Here is an 11,145-nt window from a genome sequence, read left to right as displayed (position 1 = left end):
CTCACAACCCCAAGATCAAGTGTTGCCCGCTCCACTGACTGAGCCAGCCAGCACCCCGGTTATAGATCATTTTGCTGGAAATATGTGAACTGTCAAGTTTGGCTTAGGCAGGTTTTCCTTCTTTGTTCTTTACATATAGTATTGATTGAGTATTGCTATCAGTTGTAGATGGGAGAAAAGCGAACTGAAATAAAACAAAGGCATTTATTGGGGTCTCAGGATTGCATCCATTGGACAGTTTGGGTATAGCACTGCTACGAACATGCATGCACAAGGCTTTGTCTGGACTTTCGGCCACCTTTGCTCTGGGCTCTAGAGAGCTTTCTGGATTAATTATTCCTGGTTCGCAGACTGAGCCTAGAATTCCACCCTGGTTCAGTCCATCTTGCGGAACAGGCAGGGCTGGCTATGGAGAGACAAAGTAGAACTATGGAAAACACTGGGGGTGATCTCCTGGACGCTGGATGTTTTCGTAGGCTGAATGTCCTGCTTTTTCTCTGCCTCTCAAACCGCTGCTCGTCTTTTCTATCTAGTCCCCATGTCACTTCTGATATGTTCTAAGCAGTGATCTTTTGGGTACAAGCCACTGGAGAAAAAAAAAAAGTATATCCTGAATACATTCCTGGGTACCTAAGAACAGGAGCTGTTGTAATAGCCAGGATTCCTGGTAACTACAAGGAAGGTGCTGAGAGCTCCCAGGACCCAGACGGACACTTTCGCGGACTTTCTCCCTTCGTTGCCAGTGTAGGGTTCCTGGATCCCACAATGACAGCAAAGAGGTCAGCCCCAAAAATCAAAGGCACAGGCAAGGCCTTATTGGGGCTACAGCTCGAAGCTGCAGAGAGACACAGCACTAATAAAGTAAAGTTGACCCCAGGTGCAAACCTGACGTTCTGCTCATACAGAGAAAAGCTCCCGCCCAGGTTCCAGCTAGGGGTCCAATATGCTAATTAGGGAAAGGGGGAAAAAATGCCTCATCCTGATTGGCTGGAAGGGCCTCGTTCTGATTGGTCAGAAGGGTCTCGCCCTGATTGGTTGAGCCTGGCAGGCCACTCAGGCAGCTCATTGGTGGTTTTTGGAGCCGGGTCCTGCCTTTTAGGGCCGGCTTGTGCGTGAACTTGTCCGCAACCTGCTTCTGCTCTGCGGGGGGCGCGTTTTAGCGGGAGCGGCTTCCGGAGAGCGCCCCCGGTACCTGTTCCAGACACGTAATTATCTTTGTCTTTCTCGTTGTCTTCCCTCTGCCAGCTCATCAGTATTTTACACTTTATGTAGCTAGACTTTATTCACACGTTTCTGGAAATATTGGTAGAGTGAATTGTTATTGCTGTATCTCCCCTACATCCAACAAGTGGCCCTCAGCCCCCACTTTGGGGACAGCAGGCTGTGCTGGGGGCAGTGGCTTAAGGAAGACTTACCTAAGGGAGCCCACTTACCAGGCTTCTGGAACCACGCAGCAGGGAAGCCAGGAAAGTCTGGGTTGGCTTGGCGTTAGCTACCCAACCAACATTGAGTTAGGGGCTGCTTCTTTCCAAGCATGTGTTTTTATTTTATCTTTTTGCAGATTATCGACTTTTCTCATTTCTAGTTGTATTCTAGTACTTTTCCTAAATTTAATTTTTAGACTTGAGAGCATTATTTTGTTCTTACCCCATGTTCTGTCTTGGACTACTTTGCTTTTGACTATATGATTCTCCTTTTCAAGTTACAGTACTGATACAAAGTTTCCTTTAAAAAATACATCTAAGGTTTTTAAAGTTTTTTTATTTTCTATTTTTTAAAATATTTTATTTTTTTATTTGACAGAGAGCAAGAGAGGGAACACAAGCAAGGGGAGTGGGAGAGGGAGAAGCATGTTTCCTGCCAAGCAGGGAGCCGGATGCGGGGCTCGATCCCAGGATCCTGGGATGAGGACCTGAGCCAAAGGCAGACGCTTAACAACTGAGCCACCCAGGCGCCCCACTAAGGTTTTTTTTTAAAAAAAGGTAATATGTTTTAAGAAAAATATTGAGAAATGATAATAGAGTGTCTAGGCAGGAATGTAGTGCTTTGGGGTATCCAGGTGTCATGGGAATGGAGCATAAATCTTGAAGGTGGCACAGAGAACCAAATTAGGTGAACACAGGCTTACAGGATTTACCTTTGTCTTTCACCTCCTCCACACTCTCTCGCTGTTTTGGAAACTCTGTGGGTCCTTAAAGGTCAAGATGGAATCCCCTGTATCTGAAACCCCAGAGGAGGTGTTCCCTCTGTGAACTTCTTCAGCACTTATACGTGTCCCCTTTGCTCTCAGTGGGTTCTTACCGCTGGGGTCCTGTTGGGCTAGTTGTGTTTTTCTGTGGTTAAGTCCTCCCTTCCCAACAAGACCTAAAACTCTTTGAGGGGGAGAACTGGGTCTAATAGGTTAGTCCACCCCACTCCCACCCTTCTGCAGCCCATGGTATGTGGTGCTACTTAGGGACCGGAGCAACTTTCTCCTCCTCTCCAAGCTTCTGGTCTGCAAATGGGGATAATAAGACTTTCACTTCATTATTGCTAGGATCGAGTGAGATGCTGCTATCCAGCCCTGGCACAGAGCCTGCAGAACCTGGCACATGGGAAACAGCCACTAAAGGCTGGGTGTTACTATGAATATTTCCTTGCGAGACCGTGCAAATGGACATAGCTCTGTTCTAGATCATGAGATGTTGGTCTTAAAGAGAAGGAAATGCTAAATGCTTTTAGGGACCAATTTGAGAGAGACAGTAATGATTTGTTTCTCAGAGGGCACAGCCTCCCCAGAGTATGAGCAGGAATTTACCAGGACACACACACACACACACACACACACACAGGGCACACTTAGAACGACCTAGTTGCATATTAAAACTTAGGAGGTGTCTGAGTTCCTCAGAGCACTGACGTAGACGTAGTGCTATTGTAGACGTAGACACAGTAACAAGCACCCCTGTAATGAAACAAAATGTGTCCTTTCTCTGGGTTGAAATTCTCAAACTTCAGTTTTAAAGGGATCTCACTTTATTGTTATTTTCTTTAACAGAAGACTTTGAGGTGTGATCAAAAGCTGTTATTCTCCCCTGAGCCTGACTGCGGGATTACCGAACCGCGGCCGGTACCCTGAAATGAATGGGCATATTATGCCTTCCATTAAAAGTTGTGGCTCTTAATTAAAAACGTGATCGTGGGTCTTTATGGAGGCATTGTTTAGATTTTCTTTAGCTGTTAACACATAATAAATCATTTTAAAAGGACCTTTCCCCCCATTGCTTAATGGTTAGTGTATTTTTAAAAAGCGATTCAAAAATAAAACGGATTAAATTTAGTGTTTGACAAGGTGCTAAGGGGCTCACCACCTCTGCTGGGCTAAGACAAGAAGGCTTTACTTGATCTGCTACTGACCTTATTGTCTTACCAACTCCCAGCCTGGCTTCCCTGGTTCAAATGGCAGGGTGACTTTGGTGTCAAAAGTTTAACTTATGGGGACCAGGAAAAATTGCAGACAAGCTTCCCTTTATTATATTGTAATTGCACAACACGTAGCTCTGCTGAGAAGAAAAGCCTGCTTCTTTTATGAACTCTCCAGTAATGCCATAAAGAGAGGGATGGTGTGGGTCGCGTGCAGGCGCCCATGAATAATCCATAAATACCAAAGGCCTTGGTTTCGTTTCTTCTTCCTAATATGGGTTCCTTGCCAGGGGAGTAAATGGCTTGAGACCTTGGCTTCCAGTCCATGAAGAGGTTCTGTGCTTACTGAGACAGGAACCACCGTGAATCGGAGTGATTTATTGGGTTGTTCCTGGGGTCTTTGGGTTGGATGGTAAAATGGCGACAAGGTAGAAAGACAAACCAGGAGTTGATGTTGGACCTTAGTTGTGCAGTGGACCCTTTGGGGATGCCTAAGGACTGCATTCCTCTGCAAAGGAGGAAAACAGTTCTTCATAGGGACTTGATGAGACAACAAATGTCAAAGTGTTTTTGCAAACGTCCGGTCACCGGGCAGATGAAAGAGGTTTGTCATTAGGATGAAAATTCTGATATAGTTTTTTTTTTAAGATTTTATTTATTTATTTGTAAGAGAGGGTGTGCACGCACAAGCAGGGGGAGCGGCAGAGGCAGAGGGAGAAGCAGGCTCCCCCGCTGAGCAAGGAGCCCAATGCAAGGCTTGAACCCAGGACCCTGGGATCATGACCTGAGCCAAAGGCCGACACTTAACCGACTGCGCCACCCAGGCGTTCCGATTCCCACCCAGTTTTACCAATCGTTTTAAAATATTTTTCTGCAAAGTGTCTAGTTGGCTGTGAAGATAATTTTGGCTTCTTGTGTTCCCTTCCCTAATAAAATGTCCAGGTAGAGAAAGGCATTGTCTTGTTTGCAGCTAGCCAAGAAGCTTGCTATTCACAAATGTTTTCCTTGCTTTGAGATGCCCATCACCGGCTGGGGCTCCGCCTCAGAGCCTCGGTGTTGCAGTGCCCCTGGGAAACCAGTAGAGGGCAGGCTGCCTCTCTCCTCTGGGAACCTGGGACACCGGTGGCCTCTGGGTTTCTCCTGCCCTGTCCTGGCGTTGACCTTCACTTTTGTGTGCCATGGAGACCACACACACAGCGGGCTGTGGTTTTTCCTTGTGTTTACTGAAAGGAAAGGGAATTTAGGAGGAATTCTTCAGAAACTACAAAATGCCAGACTTCTCATTCCTGGTTATAGTCCGTTCCAAAGTTTATCCCTGATTCAACATGTGGTCCATACCCGCTCGGTCCCACCACCTGCGGGCGGCAGCTTTCACCTGCCTTTGCCTGCCCTGTGTCTGCCCGCCTGCTTCCCTTGCTCTCATTTTCAATCCTGGCTCTAGCTCCCCCCACCCCCCCACCCCCCCACCCCAGAATTCTCTTTTTGAGTCTCAGGCAGACTTCCCCCATTCTCCCCACCTCCGAGGAGAGGTTTTGTGCTGGTGTCCCTTCTTTCGCAAATTTTGACCAAGAGAGTAGCTTTCACCCAGCGTATGAAGGATCCCAGCAAAACTCGATGATTTCAGCATTTACCTTGGGATGTTAAGTGCCAACGCATCACTTTCCACTCTGGGAAAGGACGTGCTGTATCTGCTCCCTGTCAGCAATGCAGCCTTTGACTTTGAAGAACAGGGTCTCACATTTAGGAGGTCTTAAAGGTTGTCCTTGAGCAACGGTCCTCAGGGCGGAGCTTGAAGTCCACAGTGGGTGCTGGTGACCGTGAGTGAGTGCTCCATCCAGAGGCGGCTCATTTCATTTTGGAAGGGCTGTTTGTCTCTCCTGCTGCTTCGGTCCAGAGCTGTAGTCCTTCGCCTTGGAAACATGCAAAGTGAACCTCGTTATGTTCCTGAAGGATTGTCCTTACCGTATCTGAAGACAGCGATCATGTCCTGGAGTCTTGTCTTTTCCAGGTTAAAAAAATCCTCATTTCTTTCAACAGTTCCTTCTGTGGTGGTGTCTCATGGTCCTGGCAGAATGCCTCGGAGTGATAAGAACACTACCTACCTGTTTTTTGTTTTTTTTTAAAATTTTATTTATTTATTTGAGAGCGAGAGAGTGAGCACAAGAGGGGGGCAGGGAAGGCAGAGGGAGAAGCAGACTCCTTGTTCAGTGGGGAGCCCGACGTGGGCCTCCATCCCAGGACCCTGGGATCATGACCTGAGCTGAAGTCAGATGCTTACCCAACTGAACCACCCAGCTACCCCTAGAACACTACCTAACTTCTGTTGAGTGCTTACTATGTGTCAGTACTAAGTACTCTGTTAAGTATTAACTATGATTATAGTACTATTTCTAGTATTATACACTTTTATACAGTTGACCCTTGAACAGCTTGGGTTTGAACTGTGTTTGTCTTTTTTTTTTTTTTTAAATAAATATGGGGTTTTATTTCGGTACATACTGTAAGTGTATTTTCTCTTCCTTATGATTTTCTTAATATTTTCTTTTCTCTAGTTTACTTTGCTGTGAGAACATAGTACGTAATACATATACAGAATCTGTGTTAACTGTTTATGTTATGGGTGAGGCTTCTGGTCAACAGTAGCTATGAGTAGTTAAATTTTGGGGGAGTCAAAAGTTATAAGTAGATTTTCAGCTGCATAAAAAGGGAGAGTCAGTGTCTCCAAACCTCATGTTGGTAAAGGATATCCACTATTACTATCATCTGATAAATGTTTAGTCTTACATACAATATAAAAGGCAAAATAAAATCTCCTTTTCCCCCAGTCCTCCAGTCCCATCCCACAGAGGCACCTACTGTGATTTTGTGTATGTCTTTTCCAATATTTTCTACGTATTACAAGTATCCATTTGCAATACATCATTCTCCGCTCCACGAATGAGGTTACGTGAACGAGCACAGCTCTGTCCTAATCTTTTTTCCATGTAATAACATTGTGACACCATTCCAACCTTTGCATCTCAGAAAGTAGAAGTGTTCCCCATTTGAAAACAATTTTATTACATATGCACATAAATACAGTTTCTCACAAATGCATGGGTACTATATCTACACTATTGTTTTTAATAGAAATATTTGATAAAACCAAAAGAAATGCAACACGTGTAAGTTTATATACATAATTATATGTATAATAATACAATGAATACTTGGGACGCTGCCTCTCAAGTTCAGAAGCAGGACATGAGCAATGGTGTTGAAGCTGCGTATGTGTTCTTTCCGTTCTCTTTCCACCTCTCCGGGGCGGAGGGGGGGACCCTACTTTTTCTCATTCCCTTGCTTTTCTTAATAGTTTTAGGATGTATGTGTTAGTCTCCCAGGTAACATATTACTTGTTTTACCTGTTTTTATCAACTTGAAAATGATATCCTGTTGGTGTGGTCTGCAATTTGCTCTTTTATTCCATACTGTGTTTCTGTTAATTCGTGTCGATGTCCTTCTCCATAGTTGATTTGCACTGTTACCCCAGACTGCATTGTGTTACAATGCAGCAATGTCTCTACTTGTTTGGGGTTGTTTTCAGTTTTCTACTATGACAAACAATGCTGTCAATATTGTATATGTCTCCTATTGTATTTTTTAAAAAATGGATGCGTTGTATGGTTGACCATTTATTCCTTCATTAACGGGTGTGTGTGTGTGTGTGTGTGTCTCCTTGAGAGAATCCATTTCTACTACCAATTCTGGATGAATCTGCTGTAATTGCTGATGGTTGTCTTTCTGCTTGACAGGTGAGAATACTTGTCATTTTCTTACCACCAACCCTATCCCCTAAGCGTGCTGTATTTCTATCACCAACCGGCACATCTTTCAGTCACACCTGCAGATTCAGACTTTATCCTTCCATTCACATTTTTTTTTTTTTGTCTAGCAGTTATAAGACATCTTTATTCTCTACCTGTAATTTGTCTTCCCTCATCCTTGACTCATCCCTGACTCCTCCTCCCAGCCTACCTCCTAAAGTTTTCTCACAAAAGCTTAGGTTGATAATATTTTGTTATGTAAGTAGGGTTGCCTCCCATGGTGGCTTGAGTTGCTTCTAAAAGTTGAAAACTGGGCGCCTGGGTGGCTCAGTCGGTTGAGCGACTGCCTTCGGCTCAGGTCATGATCCCAGGGTCCTGGGATCGAGCCCCGCATCGGGCTCCCTGCTCAGTGGGAAGCCTGCTTCTCCCTCTCCCACTCCCCCTGCTTGTGTTCCCTCTCTCACTGTGTCTCTCTCTGTCAAATAAATAAATAAAATCTTTAAAAATAAAATAAAATAAAAGTTGAAAACTAATCCACAGCATTTATCCTGTTATCCATATGTAGTGATTGTTCTCTGCAGAACCAAGTAATGTGCTAGGATTACATTTCCGCTAATATGTGTAGGATGTGATCATCTCTATGCCCCTCAGTGGACAGTCTTTCTCTATGTTCAAATTCATATGGGGTCTCCTTTTTCTTTTTCCTGTCCAGTAATTACCTTTATTATTCTCAAAATATTCCCAGTCCTCAGTCTTAAGAATTATTCTATCAATTTCTCGTACTCTGACTCCTCTCCTCAAAATCACTGTCCATCTGAATTGTGACTTTAGCTTGATGCTGTCATAGGAATTCTCTTTACTCTTCTTCTGGGTCAGATTCCACATCTTTCACTATCTTGGTTTATTCTCTTATTTTGCAAGTAATTTCCTAAGAATAAGTTGATTGGATGTAAACTTTCTGAGACCTTTAGAATTCTGAAAAATCTTTATTTTCCCCTTATGTTGATCAGTACATGAACCAATAACACAAGGCAAACATTAGTCAACTTTTTAATAAAGTCACTTATTCACTATTATTCATAAGACTGTATTATGTACTAGAAATGAAAAGATGAATAAAATTTTGCCCTGGAGTTGTTCACAGGGTAGAACATAGGTACGTGTTCACAAACAGAATACAATGATGTAACTGCTCTCATATGCAATGAGATATTGAAATATGTGCTATAAATCATAAGTGTGATAATGGACGATAATAGTTATTTTGGAGGAAATAGCTATGCTATAAATATTTGACATATCTCAGTTCTCACGACAACCCTATGGGGCGGGTTCTGTTACTCTCCCCATTTATTTTTTTAAAGATTTATTTATGAGAGAGAGAGAGGGGAAGAAGCAGAGGGAGAGGGAGGGAGAGAATCTCAAGCAGACTCCATGCGCAGTGCAGAGCCTAATGTGGGGCTTGATCTCATGACCCTGAGGTCATAACCTGAGCTGAAACCAAGAGTCAGACGCTCAACCAGTTGAACCACCCAGGCGCCCCATACTCTCCCCATTTTTAAAAGATGAGGAACTGAGGCTCAGAGAGCTTGAGTAAATTGCCTAAGTGCTGGAGGGCATTGTTAAAAACAAGACAACAGGTCCAAAATTGGAGTCATATTTGCTAAGTCCCACATCACCAAACCAAGACTAACTTAATGACAGTCTCAGTCCTTTCCAGAAATGGAATATTAAACCAGTCCATCAGGAATTGTCTGGTTAGCACTAGTTAGGTCATCTGCCTGATAGACCCTGGCCATCCCCTAAAGGGAGGTGACCTTTCACTAACCAATCCCTAACTTAACTTCCTTGTTCTTACTCCCTTATGCCTATAAAAGTCTTTTATTTTGTACAACTCCTTGGAGCTCCTTTCCGTCTCCTACATTTATTTAGCAGACAGAGAAATTAAGAAAACAATCCCATTTGCAACTGTACCAAAAAGAGTAAAATACCTAGGAATAAACTTAACCAAGGAGGTGAAGGATCTGTACTTAAAAAAGTATGAAACACCGATGAAAGAAATTGAAGATGATACAAACAAGTGGGAAGATATCCCATGCTCATGGATTGGAAGAACCAATATTGTGAAAATGTCCCTTCTGCCCAAAGCAATCTACAGATTTAATGCAATCCCTGTCACAATACCAATAGCATTAAAAAAAAAAATACATGGAAAAAGAGTTATCACGCAGGCCTAGGTAACTCAGAGTTCACCTTCTTAATCCTTCCATTCTGCATCCCAATAAATATTCAGTAAAAGAAGATAGAACTGTAGCTAGTGTCCTTAGAGATGGCTTTCTGGAGAAGTTGAGGGAACGTAGCCTTGAGGGATTTTCATTTGAATAAACATCAAAGACGGAGAGGATTTCTAAATTCCCTTCCGTGGGTGAAACTCAGGTGTGCAAATAGTGTTTTTTCTTGACCTTTAGAATAATTTCCCAAGCTCAAGTCTATTTCTTAATGTGGCTTTCTTTTTCTCTCCTCCTCCAGGGCTCATAATCCTGGGTGGTCAACTGCCCAGATCATCAGAGAGGGCCCTCTCTCTTCTCTCCTCTCTGATTATGGCTGGGATGTCCATCCTTTATGTCCAGGTGGTTTCTGAAGTTTGGCAACTCTGCTGGTATTGTGCTTCCTGGAGGCTGAGGACCTTATTGCAGTCTCCTGAGGTTCTTCACGAAGCTGTGTCTCTCTGTGGTCTGGCCACATCTTGCCCCTGAGGGCTGTGAGGGTCCTCACTGCTCCAGGGATCAACCTACCGTAGTCTGGGGGAAACCATTCCCGTTCTCCTGCCTCCACAAAGTCAACCTCTCTCTCTCTGTCTCTGTCTCTGTTTCTGTTACAAATGCCCATCGGTAGATACATGCATACTTGTAGATATTTACATACATGTAGATATATAGATAGATAAGTACACTCATGAATGCATATAGAAAGAGACTGAGAGAAGGAGGAATGTGCTATATGATACATTTATGAGGATTTCTTAAAAACTACAAAACATGTTTGCACATAATGTGTGCGTGTGCGTGCACACAGACTTGCATGTAATTTCTTCTGGAAAGGGTAAGGGAGAGCCCTGGAGATGGGAACAGAACATACCCTATCCAGAATGTTTTATTTCTATTGTTCAAAAAAACATTCTGAAGCAAAAGTGGCAAAAAGTTAACATTAATTCTGGAGAGTGGGTACCCTGGGTATGTCATTTCTCTCTCTTTTCTTTTTTTCTACTTTAAATACACTTAAAAAAAAAGAAAACCCCACTGAAAGCTTAGCAACTTCTTTGGAATGCAGGCAGTGAGCAGGAAGGAGGCAAGGAAAAAAAAATTAGAAATACAAATTAATGATCCCGGCACCTCCTTGCCATTTCTTCTCTAGGTTCAGTGGAGCTCAGTGGCTGAACCCGACGGGGAGGTCACCCCTCAGTGTCCTCCCTCTGGATGCTCGGGGGCTCCTGATGTCCTGCTCTTTTTACCGCAGTTGCTCTCCAGCAAGGATGGGATGTGGTTTCACAGTGAAGGCCTTTGACCTGCTGGGCTCTCTGTGACCCCAGTGGTTTGCGCTTGATCAATTGCCTATGTGTTTAAGAATCATCGCTGGAAAGCGCCCATCCTCTGTGAGCACCCTGTTGGTTTCTTGGAGCCCCGAGGGGGATGCATGGGTGCAGTCTTGGCTCTCCTACCCTCAGAAACGTCTGCGGGAGACTCAGACTGGTCAAGTGAAAACAGGCGTTTGAGCTTAATTGGTTTTGTAAGAGCTCTTCCTGAGGCCTAGTGAGACTCTTTAAATTTCTAGAATTGTTTAATGCTGTTAGTTCCAGTGTGAGAAAAATGGATACCAGCTTAGGCCTGCCTTATACATGAAACTATGAAACAGGAAGGTTTTCTTTAAAAAAAAAAAAAAA

The 11,145-nt window shown here is 43.7% G+C and overlaps 1 long non-coding RNA gene across 2 annotated transcripts in view; it reads left to right on the top strand.

Annotated features, from left to right (window-relative positions):
* Positions 1-1,118: 1,118 nt before the first annotated feature.
* Positions 1,119-11,145, top strand: part of LOC115942621 (uncharacterized) — a 45,756-nt gene continuing 35,729 nt past the window's right edge. The window contains exon 1 of one of the 2 annotated variants that reach the window (XR_004077256.2): positions 1,119-1,205. This is a non-coding gene — a long non-coding RNA (uncharacterized LOC115942621). Of the gene's footprint in view, positions 1,206-1,820; positions 1,983-11,145 lie in introns of those variants that run through there. The other variant, XR_014140308.1, reaches the window with a different exon arrangement.

The sequence above is a fragment of the Leptonychotes weddellii genome, chromosome 15 (genome assembly GCF_054177405.1).
Source record: "Leptonychotes weddellii isolate Sample4059 chromosome 15, ASM5417740v2, whole genome shotgun sequence".
NCBI classification, from domain to species: Eukaryota; Metazoa; Chordata; class Mammalia; order Carnivora; family Phocidae; genus Leptonychotes; species Leptonychotes weddellii.
The sequence above is the reverse complement of the archived record's forward strand: the minus strand, read 5'-3'. Positions and strand labels throughout refer to the sequence as shown.